At 31.9% G+C, this 17,214-nt stretch overlaps 1 pseudogene across 1 annotated transcript in view; it reads right to left on the bottom strand.

The window, feature by feature from the left end:
* Positions 1–17,214, bottom strand: part of LOC143233389 (ubiquitin conjugation factor E4 A-like) — a 56,127-nt pseudogene that overhangs the window by 12,382 nt on the left and 26,531 nt on the right. The window contains exons 9-13 of the transcript XR_013018117.1: positions 13,470–13,685; positions 12,126–12,380; positions 9,251–9,507; positions 5,626–5,777; positions 4,890–5,085 (exon numbers count right to left, since the gene is read on the bottom strand). The product of XR_013018117.1 is annotated as a ubiquitin conjugation factor E4 A-like (transcript). The remainder of the gene's footprint in view (positions 1–4,889; positions 5,086–5,625; positions 5,778–9,250; positions 9,508–12,125; positions 12,381–13,469; positions 13,686–17,214) is intronic.

Raw genomic sequence — 17,214 nt, 5'->3', positions numbered from 1 at the left:
AGATAAGCCTAGTTACATTTCTCTCTACCTTTATGTTTCAGAAAAGTGAAGATAAGCCTAGTTACATTTCTCTCCACCTTTATGTTTCAGAAAAGTGAAGATAAGCCTAGTTACATTTCTCTCTACCTTTATGTTTCAGAAAAGTGAAGATAAGCCTAGTTACATTTCTCTCTACCTTTATGTTTCAGAAAAGTGAAGATAAGCCTAGTTACATTTCTCTCCACCTTTATGTTTTAGGTATTGTTCACCTTTAACACATTTGCCTAATAACTAATTGTATAAAGTGATTTTTCACTTTCCAAAGGAATTTATGAATCTTCAAATTAATGAAAATTATAAACAAAAAAATAAACTTTTTGTGCCTGGCTGAAGAGAAGGGACAGTATGTGGAATCACATGAAAATATGGGATACTGGATTTTAATATCCTCAAATCATCCTAACTGCAACCCTGAATGTAATTAAAAAATACAATTTGAAGTGTTTCTGTGATGCACAGTGTGTATCCATATACAACTGGACTGCATTAATTAAAATACAAGGAAGTTAGTGATCATAATTAAACAAGTTTTAACATACTTTAAGACTTTAATCAAAAACGAGCAAACAACAGTAATAAAGAAAAACATGTTTACAATATGTTTTGGAACAGCATAAATTCTATCAAGCACATAGTAGAAGTGAATTATAATGAATTTGTAGATCATAAAAGGTTGTAATATAGGAATAGGGTTTTGGTGAGAAAGATTTTGTTTTAGAAATCTTAAAAATTGGTTTCTTCTTGTCACTGAAAAGTAAAAATTAAAATAACTTTGGACGTAAACTTAAAACGACATACTGTTTTCACATTGTTTTGTTGAGTATAACAATGTCACATCTATTTATCCAATTGATGGTTTCTGATGAGAGGTATTATGAAATAATATTGAGACTCTGCACACATGAAAAAGATGTAAAAGGCTCAGGTTTCATATTTATCTAATAGTGCATATCTTGAAAAGCAATAATTACCATACACTCAGGTTTAATATTTATCTAATAGTGCATATCTTGAAAAGTAATAATTACCACACACTCAGGTTTAATATTTATCTAATAGTGCATATCTTGAAAAGTAATAATTACCACACAATCAGGTTTCATATTTATCTAATAGTGCATATCTTGAAAAGTAATAATTACCACACAATCAGGTTTCATATTTATCTAATAGTGCAGATATTGAAAAGTAATAATTACCACACAATCAGGTTTCATATTTATCTAATAGTGCAGATATTGAAAAGTAATAATTACCACACAATCAGGTTTCATATTTATCTAATAGTGCATATATTGAAAAGTAATAATTACCACACAATCAGGTTTCATATTTATCTAATAGTGCATATATTGAAAAGTAATAATTACCATACACTCAGGTTTCATATTTATCTAATAGTGCATATCTTGAAAAGTAATAATTACCATACACTCAGGTTTCATATTTATCTAATAGTGCATATCTTGAAAAGTAATAATTACCATACACTCAGGTTTCATATTTATCTAATAGTGCATATCTTGAAAAGTAATAATTACCATACACTCAGGTTTCATATTTATCTAATAGTGCATATCTTGAAAAGCAGTAATTACCATACACTCAGGTTTCATATTTATCTAATAGTGCATATCTTGAAAAGCAATAATTACCATACACTCAGGTTTAATATTTATCTAATAGTGCATATCTTGAAAAGTAACAATTACCATACACTCAGGTTTAATATTTATCTAATAGTGCATATCTTGAAAAGTAACAACTACCATACAATCAGGTTTCATATTTATCTAATAGTGCATATCTTGAAAAGTAACAATTACCATACAATCAGGTTTCATATTTATCTAATAGTGCATATCTTGAAAAGTAACAATTACCATACAGTCAGGTTTCATATTTATCTAATAGTGCATATCTTGAAAAGTAACAATTACCATACAGTCAGGTTTCATATTTATCTAATAGTGCATATCTTGAAAAGTAATAATTACCATACACTCAGGTTTCATATTCATCTAATAGTGCATATCTTGAAAAGTAATAATTACCATACACTCAGGTTTCATATTTATCTAATAGTGCATATCTTGAAAAGTAATAATTACCATACAATCAGGTTTCATATTTATCTAATAGTGCATATCTTGAAAAGCAATAATTACCATACAATCAGGTTTCATATTTATCTAATAGTGCATATCTTGAAAAGCAGTAATTACCCATACAATCAGGTTTCATATTTATCTAATAGTGCATATCTTGAAAAGTAATAATTACCATACAATCAGGTTTCATATTTATCTAATAGTGCATATCTTGAAAAGTAATAATTACCATACAATCAGGTTTCATATTTATCTAATAGTGCATATCTTGAAAAGTAATAATTACCATACACTCAGGTTTCATATTTATCTAATAGTGCATATCTTGAAAAGTAATAATTACCATACAAATAATTTGAGGATTGATTGATTTAGTGTTTTATGGCACAAAGCAGCTAGGCTATAGGCTATCTGCGCTAAACGTCCAGTAAAAAGGTAAAAATAAATTAAATGTAGTAAAATACATAAAAGGGAATGAAGGTAAAACAAAACATCATTGAAAAACAGAAAAGCATAAAACCAATGTTGACACATAGTGTACAATGGTAAGAGAGAAAGCAGAGTAAGAGAAGTTGTAAAGGACTTCCTGTAGCAGAATGATAACGATCATAACCCGCCAGGAAGACTAACAGATAAGTACAAGAACCACCGTCAGTCACCTGAAGTTGGTCTTTCAAGTCCTGGTTCCGGGTTGTGTCATAACAGCCATTATCAAAAGGTAAAGTAATAAAAGTTTTAAAAGACATGTAGCAAAATTGTAATAATAATTAGACAAATGTCCAGTAAAAAGGTAAAAGTAAAGTAAATGTAGTAAAATTCATAAATGGAAAAGAATGTAAAACAAAACAGCAATTAAGAACATAAAATGGTATAAATCCAATGTTGACATCCAGTCTACAAAGTTTTAAAGGACTTCCTGTAGCAGAATGATAATGATCATAACCCACCAGGAAGACTAACAGGTAAGTACAAGAACCACCGTCAGTCACCTGAAGTTGGTCTTTCCAGTCCTGGTTCTGGGTTATGTGTCATTGGTCAGTACTAAAAGGTAAAGTAATAAAAGAGTTAAATGACATGCAGCAAAAGTGTAATAACAACCGCCAGGACAACTAACGGGTAGTTCTCCTTGGGTGAAGAAACCAGCGAGAATCTCCGACTCGGGAACGTTCTTCAAATCCCTTTCAACAATAACTCCTCGTGAAGAATTCAAGGTAGCATGGGGTGTAACCTCAATAGGTATATCCCCAATTGCCTTTGAATTCAAGAGGAGTTCACTGTGTTGGGATGTGGATGTTTCAACCAATATGTCACCAGATCGAAGTTTCTTTACTGACTTTGGAGAGCCAGCAAGTCCCTCTAGTCCCTTTTGAATAAAAAAAGGGGACATTTGCCCTAAAGGTTTTTCTGAAAGAGAATGTAATATAAGAAAATGAGGTACAGGTGTTACAGATGTTGAAGATTGCTGCTCAGAGTCTTCAAGACGTGGTCGTTTACCTATTGACTGTTATTTCACTATTTTATTTAAATTTTTTATTGGAGGATCCATAGGAAAAAAGGAAAATTTCGGTACCCACTGACCCCACCCACCATGGAGCCCTATGATGGGATGCACTACAATGTCATACAAGAACATTGCAGCAACGTCAGGGTTTTGTGAGCACTATACCCAAACACCAGCATCAGACAATGTCCACAATACCTGTTGAGAACTTCCAACACTGGCACTTGGTTGATTCTAGCCCAAGTGGACCAGCCGATTGACCCAAGGGAGGCCACCCAAAGGCTGCCCGTCTACAGGAATTCAAGGCCAAAGTGGTGTGTTAGGGTTTGACCCCTCAACCACCAGGATCCTCTCCTCCCCTTCATGGGTCGCCAAGCACGGGGGTGGATGTTTAGATCCCAGAGGAAGTAAACTGAAAGAACAGAACCTTCCCTGGGAGGTCCCCTCACCATGAGCAGGAATCCACACCAAGGGGGAATTTGAGGAAGTCACCACACTGAATACAACATATATAGCATGGCTGACATGTTACATACATTCTTCACTTGTAAGTTCTTAGAATTAATCACAAAAATCCTAAAATATCTTTGGTACCTAAATATTCAACACTTTACTGTACATAATATATTAATAATCCACACATTCTTGTCCAAAATTCCTTTACAAATGTAGCTTCACCATGCTGTCCCACATCAACAGAATTATTAAACGTCACCATTCTCCAACCTGCTACCATCCATGGCTCATAATTATATATACGTATTGAACATGCCACATCTTCTACACTGACAACAAAAATACCACCTTAAAGTATAAACTCTTCAGGATATGAATTTGTCAATTAAATCAGGTAATATGCCCAGAAGCCCTGAGCAACATTCCGATAACACAAATATGGGGTACTAGGTCCACTTACTCATAATTTTACCATTTTAACTAAAGCTAAATCTTTAACTGAACCTTGTTAAAAAGAGAATACCTTCCTACAGTTCAAAGTTCACAGTTCACTGTTAAATTAAACCCATTTTATTTGTAATTCTCACACTTTTGTTTTTCTTCTCTGTTATTATCTGTAAACACTATTGTTTCCATTAGATTTGTCATCATAGAATTTACATGTTTATAGCTTGGACAACATGTATATGGTGTTATAATATCCTCTGTTAATTCTACAAAAGAAACACCCAGAGGATATTAAACACATCAATTTGTTGTGAATAAAAATTTAAAGTTCATACCTTAATCTTTTCCTTGTGCACTTCTGTTTGCCACAGATAGTACAGCACAATGTACATGGGTCTACGATACTGGAATTTCTCTTCAAAGGCAACGTTTTGTCCAGTCATCTCAATACTGATGAACACGTGGAGCAAAGTTGGAACCAGGTGAACAACATTTGGAAATTCATTAAATAGTTTTTCTCTTTGACTGCAACTAAAAATAAAAACAACAAACATTTAAAGAGAAAAATTTACAGATGGTTCTAAATACAGAAGTACAACTATGAAGGAACACTGATGATTCCATTAAACAACCAGTTATTTCCTTAATTATTTCAAAGATTCAACAACCAAGTTTAGCAAAATTCTGTCTGAATAATAAGAATGGTTTATGTATGGTTAAAGGCTTACGAGTTTAAGGAATGTACGACTTGAGTACAGATGTTTTCAAAGAATTAGAACATGTAAAAAATGGTGGAGTTAACTTTTGCAATAAAAACATGTATGCAGTAATTACACAACTTCACCTGTAAGTACTTCAAAAACACCTTACATATAACTCATAGCTACATTATATAATTCTATGGGTCATTCTACTATTAATGAGATAGTGAAATTGAGGAAAGAAATTAACAATAAAAACCATGTTTTCTGCATTTTCAATGTAATGAGACATTTTAAAGCTTTTCTTTTAAGAAGTTTGTTTATTATTTAAGTCACTGGTAAAACACCATAACAAAGAGCAGCTACTTACTTCATTAAAAACCCTCTTTGGTCTGTAGGGGGCATTAGTGCTTCTAAAATTTCTGCAAGTTTTGCTCGTAAATGTGGGTTACTAATCCTTTGTGGTGAACCCATAAACACCAGAACTAAGTTAAGCAAGTGACCTAACATAGGACCAACTTCCTGCATACAAAAATCATTTAATTCAGATAAGGAACTCTTACTGTGAAACAAGTTATTATCTGCATAAAATAATTCAAATTTAATAATTTGTTGAGTAGAACATATTACAAACACAAACACCATTTATCACTATTCCTCCACATGTATTTTAATTGCTTAAAAGGGGCCATATTAAAATTATTTCATTATAAATATTCAAACTACAGTCCATCATATGTTTCAAACTTATAAATAAAGTATCTTCTTTAACTAATACTGTTACATAATGAATAAAAGAGAAACTGATAGAGATAGAAAGGGAGGGAAACAGGATATAAAGCTATTAAAATGTAAGAAAAAAAAATATATGTAATATAGATTTCATAAATTAGTAGTTATTCCTTGCACTCAAACTATCTACAGTTTCTTCCACCCCAAAAAATAAAAAAAATAAAATGAGAAAATTAAAGTATGACTGATACGTTTTAGCCATCGATGCTGCATTAATTACTACCCTTTTGTTTTGGTAAACTGTATTCCCTCAACAGCTTTGGAAGAACCACAAAATGGGGTGTTAAACTGAATTCTCTAACTTTGGATGAGTTTGAAAAAGTGACTAAATACAATGTGAACAAAGAAAAAGCAATCTTCATTCAAAATATTAAAAAAAAATAAGTGACTAGTGTGCAAAACAGAAGACTGTCTTTACTGGATGAGCCTGTTGAGAGGTCCCTACAAGTCCTGTAAATCTATCTCAGACTAAGAAAACAGCATTATCTACACAATTCTACAATTTTATCCTTTAGTTAATAGATACAATACACTTATGTCACTGTTGTAGATTATAAAATAACATTAAGAGATTATACATTCTAAATGTTTCACCTGACCTCAATGTCCATCATACAGTTTCACTATCCCACAAAAATGTGCAAGTGATACCACAGAAGAATGACTCAGAACAATAGGTAACTTGAGCAAAAATAACTTAACTTCATTCATTGACTAATGTTCTATTTTCAGACTTACATACATATATGTATCAGGTCATCCCATAAGTAATGTCCAAAAATTTAATACAGAAAGTGCATCATCATTTCTGTCTTTGTAGAAGTCTTAAATGACTAAAATATGTTGTAGGACATGTATAAAAATGTTCAGAGAAATAAAAGAAACTAACCCAACTCCACCTTTTCAGATCATTAATCAAAAAAACCCTTATGAAAATGGATGTATGAAAGAAAATATCAAAAGGTGGTTTCAGAAGTTTAGATTAGGTGACTACAGCTTAAGTGATGTATCATGTTAAGATCGTCCTGTGGAATTTAATGATGACTTGCTGCTGGCTGCATTTGATGAATATTGTGCTGTAACAGTTGAAGAACTAGCACAGAAGCTCAATTCAATCTATTCAACAGTTCACCATCATTTGCTACAGCTAGGAAAGGTGTCAAAACTTGGAAAATGGGTTCCCCATGACTTGACAGAAGCAAACCTTAGAGGAAGAGTGGACATTTGCACTTCTCTGCACTCTCATGAGCATAACACTTTTTTTGGACAAGTTAGTGACAGAAAATGAAAAATGGGTATAATATAAAAATATTAAGCACTGCATTCAGTGCAGGAAAACTGGCTAAAGCACAGCCCAAAATGGACCTCCACCCTAAGAGAGTCTTGTTAAGCATTTGGTGGGATATCGTTGGTGTGATCCACTTTGAATTGCTGCCACTTAATGGAACAATTACAGAGTTATTGTTAACAGTTAGAGTGCTTCAATGTTGCACAAAAAGAAAAGGGACTTGCTTTGATCAATCATAAAGGTGTTACACCAGGATAATGCACAAACCCATACAGCATGTTGTGTTACAGCAGGATAATGCACGGTCCCATACAGCATGTTGTGTTACACCAGGATAATGCACGGTCCCATACAGCATGTTGTGTTACACCAGGATAATGCACGGTCCCATACAGCATGTTGTGTTACAGCAGGATAATGCACGGACCCATACAGCATGTTGTGTTACACCAGGATAATGCACGGACCCATACAGCATGTTGTGTTACACCAGGATAATGCATGGACCCATACAGCATGTTGTGTTACACCAGGATAATGCACGGACCCATACAGCATGTTGTGTTACACCAGGATAATGCACGGACCCATACAGCATGTTGTGTTACACCAGGATAATGCACAGATTGAAGAGCTAGACTGGGAAAAACTTCCACGTCCTCCTTATTCTCCAGACCTTGTCACATCTGATTATCATATATTCTGAAGTTTGCAGAACTATCTTGATGGAAAAGAACATGGAACTTTTAAAGACATCAAAATTACCCTCTCTACATACTTTTCCTTCAAATCCCAAGAATTTTATAGAAGTGGCATTCAGAAGCTTGTGAAATGTTGGCAGGAAATAATTAATAATTGAACACAAATTATTAATTAAATAACATAAGCATTTAAAATCCTTTCTCTTTTTCTGAACTTTAAATCTGACATTTTCAATGTTCACATTACTAATTAAAGGAGAAAGAAAACAAACATTTTTTCCACTTTACAATTGGAAAACTATAACAAATTTTGCTATTTTTACTTTATTTTTCATCATAAAAAACACAGAAGTAACACAATAAAGAACATTTCTTCTTAACTAACCATGAAGAAAGTTTTTGTCAGATAGCTCAAGTACTTATTTGATAACTTCTTTGATCTTTTGCACTCAAAACATTTGATCAACACAACAAGAATTTGACAAGTAATTTAAGAAAAAAGTTTTAATCCTAGTTTTATTATCTAACTACATAAACAGAATAAGAAATAAACAAATATTAATTTGGCATCAGAAAATACAAAGTTCGAAATTTTGAATTTTTCCCAATACAACATACCTGAAAGAGTATGAAACACCTATAAAGGAAGTATTTGTAATTCACTAAATAGTAATAGGAAAAAGCACATAACCAAACAATGAATTTTTTACAAAACAAAATAAGTTAAGATTATTTTGTCAGAACAATGCTGTGTTAAAAAATTACTGTAACTATTTCTTTTCATTTTACTTCAACACAGTTAAATGAAATTAACAGAATTATACAAGTTATTTCTTCCTGTTCATATGAAGTAATTCTTCGCATTTTTTAACTGTGTCTTTATCACAGAGAAAGAGTTCTTAAACACTTCGGTCGTTTCTCAAATACTTACAAAACGATACTTGGAGCAACATGTTTTTATTTTTTAAAGTATAGGTTACTTGATTTACAGTTTCATTTGAAGTTTCTTAGAAAACTTATTCGTCCCTTGCTACAGGGTGAATGTCCACAATTGACAGAAACCATTATAATGCTTAAAAAGTAACATTTTCATTTGCTACATTATGTCCTTTGGTGCAATATAACGTAAATAAACAAGTTTAACATGTTTTAAATATAAATTTAATTTATATGTATAATACATAATTCACTTGAAGATAAATGTTTAGCTTCACCTCAAAGCTTGTTGGACTGAATCTTTTTATGAACATTGTACAATCCGTCAGATTATCAATGAGAAATTCTGGAATCGATTTCAAAGCTTTTGGAACAGAGGATGGAAGTGGAAATTTCAATGGTTCTATCTCTGTTGGGTTTTCATATAATCCTAATTGACAGAGCCAGGATGCAGTACTTAAATGAAACTGTAGCATCAGGGACAATGTCTCTGGCTCTGATAAAGCAGCTTTGAAAGACAGAAACTTCATCATTCCTAGTAAAACATAAAAAACACACAAGTCTTTATAAAATGCACTGTTATTTTAAGTAGAAAAGTATAGAGTACAACAAAATCCTAAATATCTTGAGCTCAATTATACAAGTTTGAAATAATACAATTAACACCTGAATAACTTGCTACAGGGTGAAGATGAACTTTCATCATAATAATTAAAAAGTATTCAAATCATTAGTTTCATGGAGTTGTAAAAAAAAAGTTTTAATATGAAGATTCAAAATAAAAAAAGTGATGGAAAAAACCAACAAAAATTGAATTGAAAAAAATAATCTCTGAGTTATACTTGATAAATTAGTAAATTACATTTGCATTGCATATTCTTGTTCAAGTATTCTCACAAATAACTTAGTATAAAGTTTCCCTGGATTGTAACTTTTCACACATTTCAAACCACTTGCACATGTATTCATAAGATCAGTATGAAAAAATTATGTCAGTTTCAAGATGAATGAGACAAATTAATCAATATGATTCTCTTCTCATCATGTCTTAAAACACTATTCTATAAGAAAACTTGGAAAAGGTCATGATTCCACTTTTAGTTAGAAATTTAAAATATGTTGATAACAGCATCCTCATAAAATAGCCTTTCAGTAAATTCCTAATTTGGTTAAAATTGAAATAATCACAGATGGTCAGATTTTACCTGCTGTAGCTCATCAAATCATGCCAGTAAGTTTAACTGTGGTACCATTGATACCTACAGATGACCTAAGAAGTTTGATTGTTCATTTGTTTTTGAGTTTTGCTTAAAGCTATATGAAGGCAATCTAATTTTGCAGTGTAAGACTAGAGAGAAGGCAGCTAGTCATTGCCACCCACTGCCAACTCTTGGGCTACACTTTTACCAACAAATAGTGGGATTGACTGTCTCATTATGACAACCCTATAACTGCAAGGGTGAGAATGTTTAGTGTGAGAGGGATTCAAACCTGCATCCCTCAGATTAGGAGTTGAGAGCCTTAACCACCTGGTAATGCCAGCCATAAGAAGGTTGAAACGTTGTTCTCTGCTTTATTAGTATAAGTGTTAATACCCATACCAGCCATCCTAAGATACATTGGCACCATTCATGCTTTTCAAACAGGAACTCAAAATGTTTGCAAACTACATGAAGTGAGATGATGTACTTATCCTCAACTTTAATTATTGTCAACAAAATTTGTTAATGAATATTTACAAGTTATAACAAATACAAAGTAGTCTACTGCCATCCTATGTGATTAGCCATAACCTAAAAAGTACCTTTTTCAAATTCAATCTCTTGTGCTTTTATTTTTAGAAATGTGGTTCTATCCTGATAGAGAACAGTCATAAATCCCATCAAAAAGAAAACTGTGTGCACAAGCTCAATTTATAAACCACAAATTTTTAAAATTGATTAAACAAATTCAAACCAACAGATGAGGAACAATTGGAAAGAAAGTCAAGCAAAACTAGTGTAAAATGAGATCTAATACAATAATCACCAGCCATATATACATAAGAGACTGTTATACATTAAGTTTAAACATGAAAAATCTAAAAGTCAAGATATCTCCTAATTCATATTAATATAAACTAACCAAAACTTACTAAAGCCCAAGAAAATTACACCAATGCCCATATTCTGCCAACACTTTTAAAGAATGAACACTTCAACAAACAAAGGTTTTTTATTAACATATTTCTAACAAAACTTTGTTACTGTGAAACCTCTCTCTTAGTTACAGTATTTTGAAATTCTCAGCATTCTCTTGCAGCCATGCTTGGAGTAAACCCTCTGCCACAAGTTAAAACATTACATGTATAGTGTTTTTTCTTTTACTCACCACAGTGAACGTGCATTGACACAGGATTCATTCTTACAAATTATTCAAAAACAAGCTGATTAAAACATTGAAAACAAACATGAAGTCTAATCTCTTTCTCTCGATTCATCATCTGCTCATGAGTTACACCAGTTTCATGGAATCTCTCCACTAATCAGTGATCATGGACAAAACAATGAACGAAAACTAGACTTTTCAAAACAGACAAATACACTCAATTTACATAGAAAGTCTAGGCTTTTTCTTTTGATATACCCTTGTCTAGAGTTACTGATGAGAGGTAAAATTACCTTGAACCAGTAACAAGTGGTGAACCAATCAACATATTGAACTTAATATTTTCCTTAAGTTGAAACACTGTTTTCACACAAACACAAATGGATTTACTTCATTATCCTCTATGAATAATTACTCAGCTATTAAAACTTCTTTTGAATAATGTGCAGATCATAACCATAAAGGAACCAATTTTCTACACATTGAACATGCGAGTGTGTTCATACATATATTCCATCACCAGGCAAAAAGCATTTACACAAGAACTAGAACTGAATACATGTATGTTTCTAAATATCAAATATTCTTTAAGAACAATAAAACATTATTTACCATTTTATAACAATTAACTAAAAAGTACCAAAGACAAAAAACTTACTATAAATAGATACATTTCCTTTCTTGATAAAAAGATTGCTTATTTAGTATCAGAATGGTGTTGTTAAAATGATGTTCCTTTTAAATTTTATTGAGACTTAACTTCAATACCTTTATTATCTTACAAACCTATCTCCATTTTTCTTTGTAATCGCTGCACAGAATCAGATGAAGCACCCTCATCAACAATAACATCGTCATAAAACCCCTGTATTTGAGCAAGATGTTGATTTAGTTTCACCAGCCTTTCGTGAAGAACTTTAAAACCCAGGTTTATAGCACAATGTGCGGCAAAAAATACTTCAGTGGAAAAGTTGAATTTATCATGATTCACAATAGCCTCATTTTCATAACTTGGAACCAGGAACGTTTCCTTACTTAATCCTATGATGTACAAAAAAGTTCTCTCTAATGTTTGCAATAAAATTATAATAATTTCAATCTACATGAATGTAATTAATTACAAGAATTTCTAATATGACAATCTTTAACAATATTTACTCTGTAGCTAAATAATAAAAACATTAATAGGTTTTAGTTCTACTAATGGTGTTTAATAACAATGTTAATTTTAATACACATTGAAATAAACATCGCAGTTCCTTCCACTGTCACAAGTATGTCTTATTTTTAAAAATACCTTAAGTACGATAGCCATGTACAAGTGGAACGAAGTGATGCTTTTTATCTTCTGACTGTGGTTAATTACAAAAAATATATCACTTATGTTAAACTTGTGTTTATATAGAATGATTATACGAAATCTAGTTAACTACACATTTAAGATCAGTTAATTAAATTATTAGGCTTCTAAGAGAATAAGAGTTTTATTTTGAATTTCACGTAAAGTTACACAAGGGCTATCTGCACTAGTCATCCCTAATTTAGCAGTGTAAGACTAGAGGGAAGGCAGCTAGTCATCACCACCCACTGCCAACTCTTGGGCTACTCTTTTACCAACAAATAGTGGGATTGACTGTCACATTATATCACCCCACACAGCTGAAAGGGCGAGCATGATCTAAGAACTTTAAAATAATGCAACAAGTAACTTAAGTTTAAAGCAACCATACATTACCATATACATTTATTTGAGTGTTGTCTTTTAATTTTACATACTGGCTAGTAATTTAATTATTTAAAATAATACAATAAGTAAATTATAAGTAACAGAACTTAAAACTTGTAACTACTATTTCAGATCACCACTTAGATACCATCACTATAAAACATCTTGCCCTTTTCTATTATATTCCTCAGTTTTCAACTATTCTGCTATCAGTTTTATTGTATTTAAATATTTTGTTACGTGTAACACAACAGTCTATCTAGGCATAAAAAAAAAAAGACTTTCATGTTGACCATGAGATCAACTAAAATGTTTTTGTTCACATGAAATACAATCCATTCTTTATACAGTTATAATGCAGTGAATTACAAAATGGGATCTCTATATAACTGTGCAAATTTTACCTTTCATGTGCAAGTTTTTATTTTTTGCTTCTTCATCACTGCTAGCTTCAGCAGCACAGTAAGTGGGATCAACTTTAAGTATCTTTGGTGAATCAGGTGAAGAAAATGGCTTACACAGTCGAAGTAAAACACTTCCAAGGTTAACCATAAAACCATCAGAGACCTGCAAATTACGAAGTGCTTCCACAAAGTGAAGGTTCCATACTTTACTTCTGTCTGTATAAAGATAAAAAAAATCAATTAGCAATTATGAGAAAATAAAAACTCTTACTTAATATTCCATAAAACAACTAAGAAACTACAGATCCAAAAAAATGATCTTTTATCTTAACAAACGCAAGTTTTCTTTGTTAAATTTATCGAGTTTTATGAGTGTTCAGTTTTGAAATCTGTTTCCTTAAAACTATTTATTCTGTTTCATTTTTTCTTTATTCTAATTTTTTATGTGAATTACAGCTAACAACCCACCTTGGTAAGATTTAAGAATTGAAATTTTTTTAACCTGAAGAGTATGCACTGAGACTAAACAGTCACCTCAAAGACCTTTCAGATTGAGGTATAGCTTTCTCAATGTAGAAATAAAGATCAAACAGAAAGGAGGCCAGTCACAAGTAACCATCACTGTAAGAAATTTTTCTGACTTATTAAACTGAACAAGCAATATATGCAAAAACAGCTCGTTTGGGTTCAGAAAATATTTTACATAGAAGAGCGAACAACGTTTCGACCTTCTTCGGTCATCGTCAGGTTCACAAAGAAAGAAATAACTGACCGGAAGCTGACCACATGTTTGGAAGGGGTTGTGTAACTGAGTGTCGGAATGTAGAGAACAGTGTTAGATGTTTGAATCTATAATTTTATTTTATTATATTACATTAATTTAGGTATAAAGGCGTTCCTTTATATTGGTTTATTTTGGGTTTAAGTTGTTGTATAAGTAAGGCTTCTTTAATTTTGCATTTGTTTATGTTTGTTTCTTTATTTAGTATTTGAGTGTTTTCTATGGTTATGTTGTGTTTATTTTATTTGCAGTGTTAGAAAACGTGTGAAGATGACTTATGTTCTTTGAATCTGGTTTCCATTTTTCCACTTGTTTCTCCAATATAGAAGTCGTGGCAGTTAACACATTGTATTTTATAAATAATGTTGGTGTGGTGTTTGTCAGTGTAGTTTTTATATAGTATAGACCTCAGTTTTGTGTCTGGTTTTTGAATAAATTTGGTATTAACTGGAATGTCATATTTTGTTGTTAGTTTTTGCCAAATGTTAGTTATTTGTCTGCTTGATGTCGGGAATATATGGTATGCAGCAGTCTATGGTTTCGCAATTTTTTGATTCGTGAGATATATTTACTTTTGTTGGTTGATTTTGCTTTCTGTCTAGGTGTGTGCGTATAATGTTTTCTATGGTTTGTGGAGAAAACTTATTGATGTTGATGAAGTATTGTTTTATTTTGTCTAATTCCTCGTTAATTTTATCTGGTGAGCATAGTTTTATGGCTGTCTTTATTTGGTTTCTTAGTATGTTGAGTTTTTGTTTTGTTTCATGTGCTGAGTCCCAAGGAATGTATGGGTGATTTTTCGGTGGATTTCTGTTTTGAATTGTGTGTCAGTTCTTGTAATTTTGAGGTTAAGAAATGATATTTGATTGCTTTCTTCCTGTTCACATGTGAAGTTAATGTTGGGATGTATAGAGTTAATGTGATTGAAAAAATTAAGTATGTGTTCTGTAAATTTGAATCCTGCAACCGTGTCATCTACATATCTGTACCAGTATAGTGATGGATGTAATGCTGTGTTAATTGCTTGTGTTTCAACTTGTGTCATAAAAATATTGGCTAGAACTGGTGATACTGGGTTGCCCATGCTTAGACCATTTGTTTGTATATAGTTGTGGTTGTTGAACATGAAGTTTGTCTTTATCGTGGTGAATTCTATGAGGGTTGCTAATTGGTTGCTGGGAATGTTTATAGATGGGTTAGGGTCTTGGATATAGAGTTCTAAAGCTATCTTGCAGGCTTCACTGGTTGGAACTTTTGTAAAGAGGGATATAACATCGAAACTGGCCATTAAGGCTTTATGATGAAGTTGATTTAGATTAGGCTTGAAATTAAAAGAGTCTTTGATGAATGAGCTGACTGATGTTACATATTTGGAGAATGCCCATGCTATGTATTTACCAAGATTGTAATTAAACAATTCATATGTGGACATTACTGGTTGTAATGGACAACCTGGTTTATGAGGTTTGGGGATGCCGTATATTTGTGGTGTGCATGAGTCGGTTTTATGTAGGTAGGAATAAAGTGTTTGTGAAATTGTGTTGGCTTTTTTCATTTGTAGTAGTAGTAATTTGTTCAGTTGCGTCTCGTGTGTCTTTGTTGGATTTGTGTGTATTGGTTTAAATTTGTTCGTGTCTGATAGGATGTTCTTCATTTTTTGGATTATTTATTTGTGTTCATTATGACTATAGTGTTACCTTTATCCACTTTTAGAAATTTTATGTTTTTATCTTGTTTTAGGTTTTTAATGGAATTACTGTCTCTTTTTGTAAGATTATTTTTTAGCTTTCTGTTTTGTGAAATTATGTTGATGGTTTTGTGAGAAAATTCTTTGAAAAAATCGTTTAAGATGTTGTTTTTAGGCATTTCTGGAAAATATAAATTTTTAATTTTACCTGGGAAGTTTGGCTGTTGGATGTCAATAAAATTGTCTAAGTTGTCTTCTTTCTGTTGGTTGTGTTTGGTTGTTTCCTTGTTTTTGTTTTCTGTAGAAAGTATCACAAGTCTCCTGGTTAGATCTTCTAAACATGTTTTAATTTATATGGTTGGAATGTACTTAGGTGCTATTGCGAAGTTGAGTCCTTTGTTAAGTAGTTGTTTCTCGTCTGTGTTTAATTGATGGTCGGATCTGTTAATTATGAGGTTAGTCAACAGTTTGTCGTTTTGGTGTCTTTTCTGTTGTTTGCATCTTAGTTTTTCTAGTTTTTTGTTGTGGCAGATCTTTTTGTTGTATAAGTCCGTAAATCTCTGGTTTAATGCAACATGCCAGTTGATGGTCTAGGTTCATTTTTTGTTTACACACCATCTTGCACAAAGTTTCCAAGAAAGGAAATAAGTCAGAACTTTGGTTTAGTATCCATTTCAAAAGTGTGTGTATGGATACAAGTAAGAAGGCTTGAAATTTGCCAACTTTATCTGCAACCAATGAACAAGTGGTTTTGGTTCTGGTTTTAAAATCATGAAGGAAAAACAAACAATTAAGTGTCAGATTACTAAAGATGTGCACACTATTTGAAATATTGTAAAAATACCACAAAGTGTTTGTATAAAAATCCATGTTTCATGCTCAAAAGTTAGTGGGGAGTTATCAAGTTGATAACAGAGTTAGTGAAAACAGAAATTGCATTCAATGCCAACAGAGCATTCTGGGCCTATAGAAGAATTATGACTACCCTGAAGTTGAATCTTCCCAACATTTTTCACCCAAGATTTCTTTAAGTAACTTACTGGCATCTTTCCTAGCATAGTATAACATGGTTAAAATTTAGTTAAATATATATAGTGTAATGATTTAGTAATGTTATTAAGAAACATTTGTTAGTTGTACTAAAGAATTTTTTAAGCTTATTACAAGTTATTCTACAAACTGATTGTTATAGAAAATATTGTGAATGCATATTAAGTGTTTTATTGTGTGAATCTCAAAGTCCAATTCTATACTATAATTGTAAACTTCCTCGAGTT

The sequence above is a fragment of the Tachypleus tridentatus genome, chromosome 12, assembly GCF_004210375.1.
Source record: "Tachypleus tridentatus isolate NWPU-2018 chromosome 12, ASM421037v1, whole genome shotgun sequence".
NCBI classification, from domain to species: Eukaryota; Metazoa; Arthropoda; class Merostomata; order Xiphosura; family Limulidae; genus Tachypleus; species Tachypleus tridentatus.
Note: the sequence above shows the minus strand (reverse complement) of the source record. Positions and strands in the feature narration are given on the sequence as shown.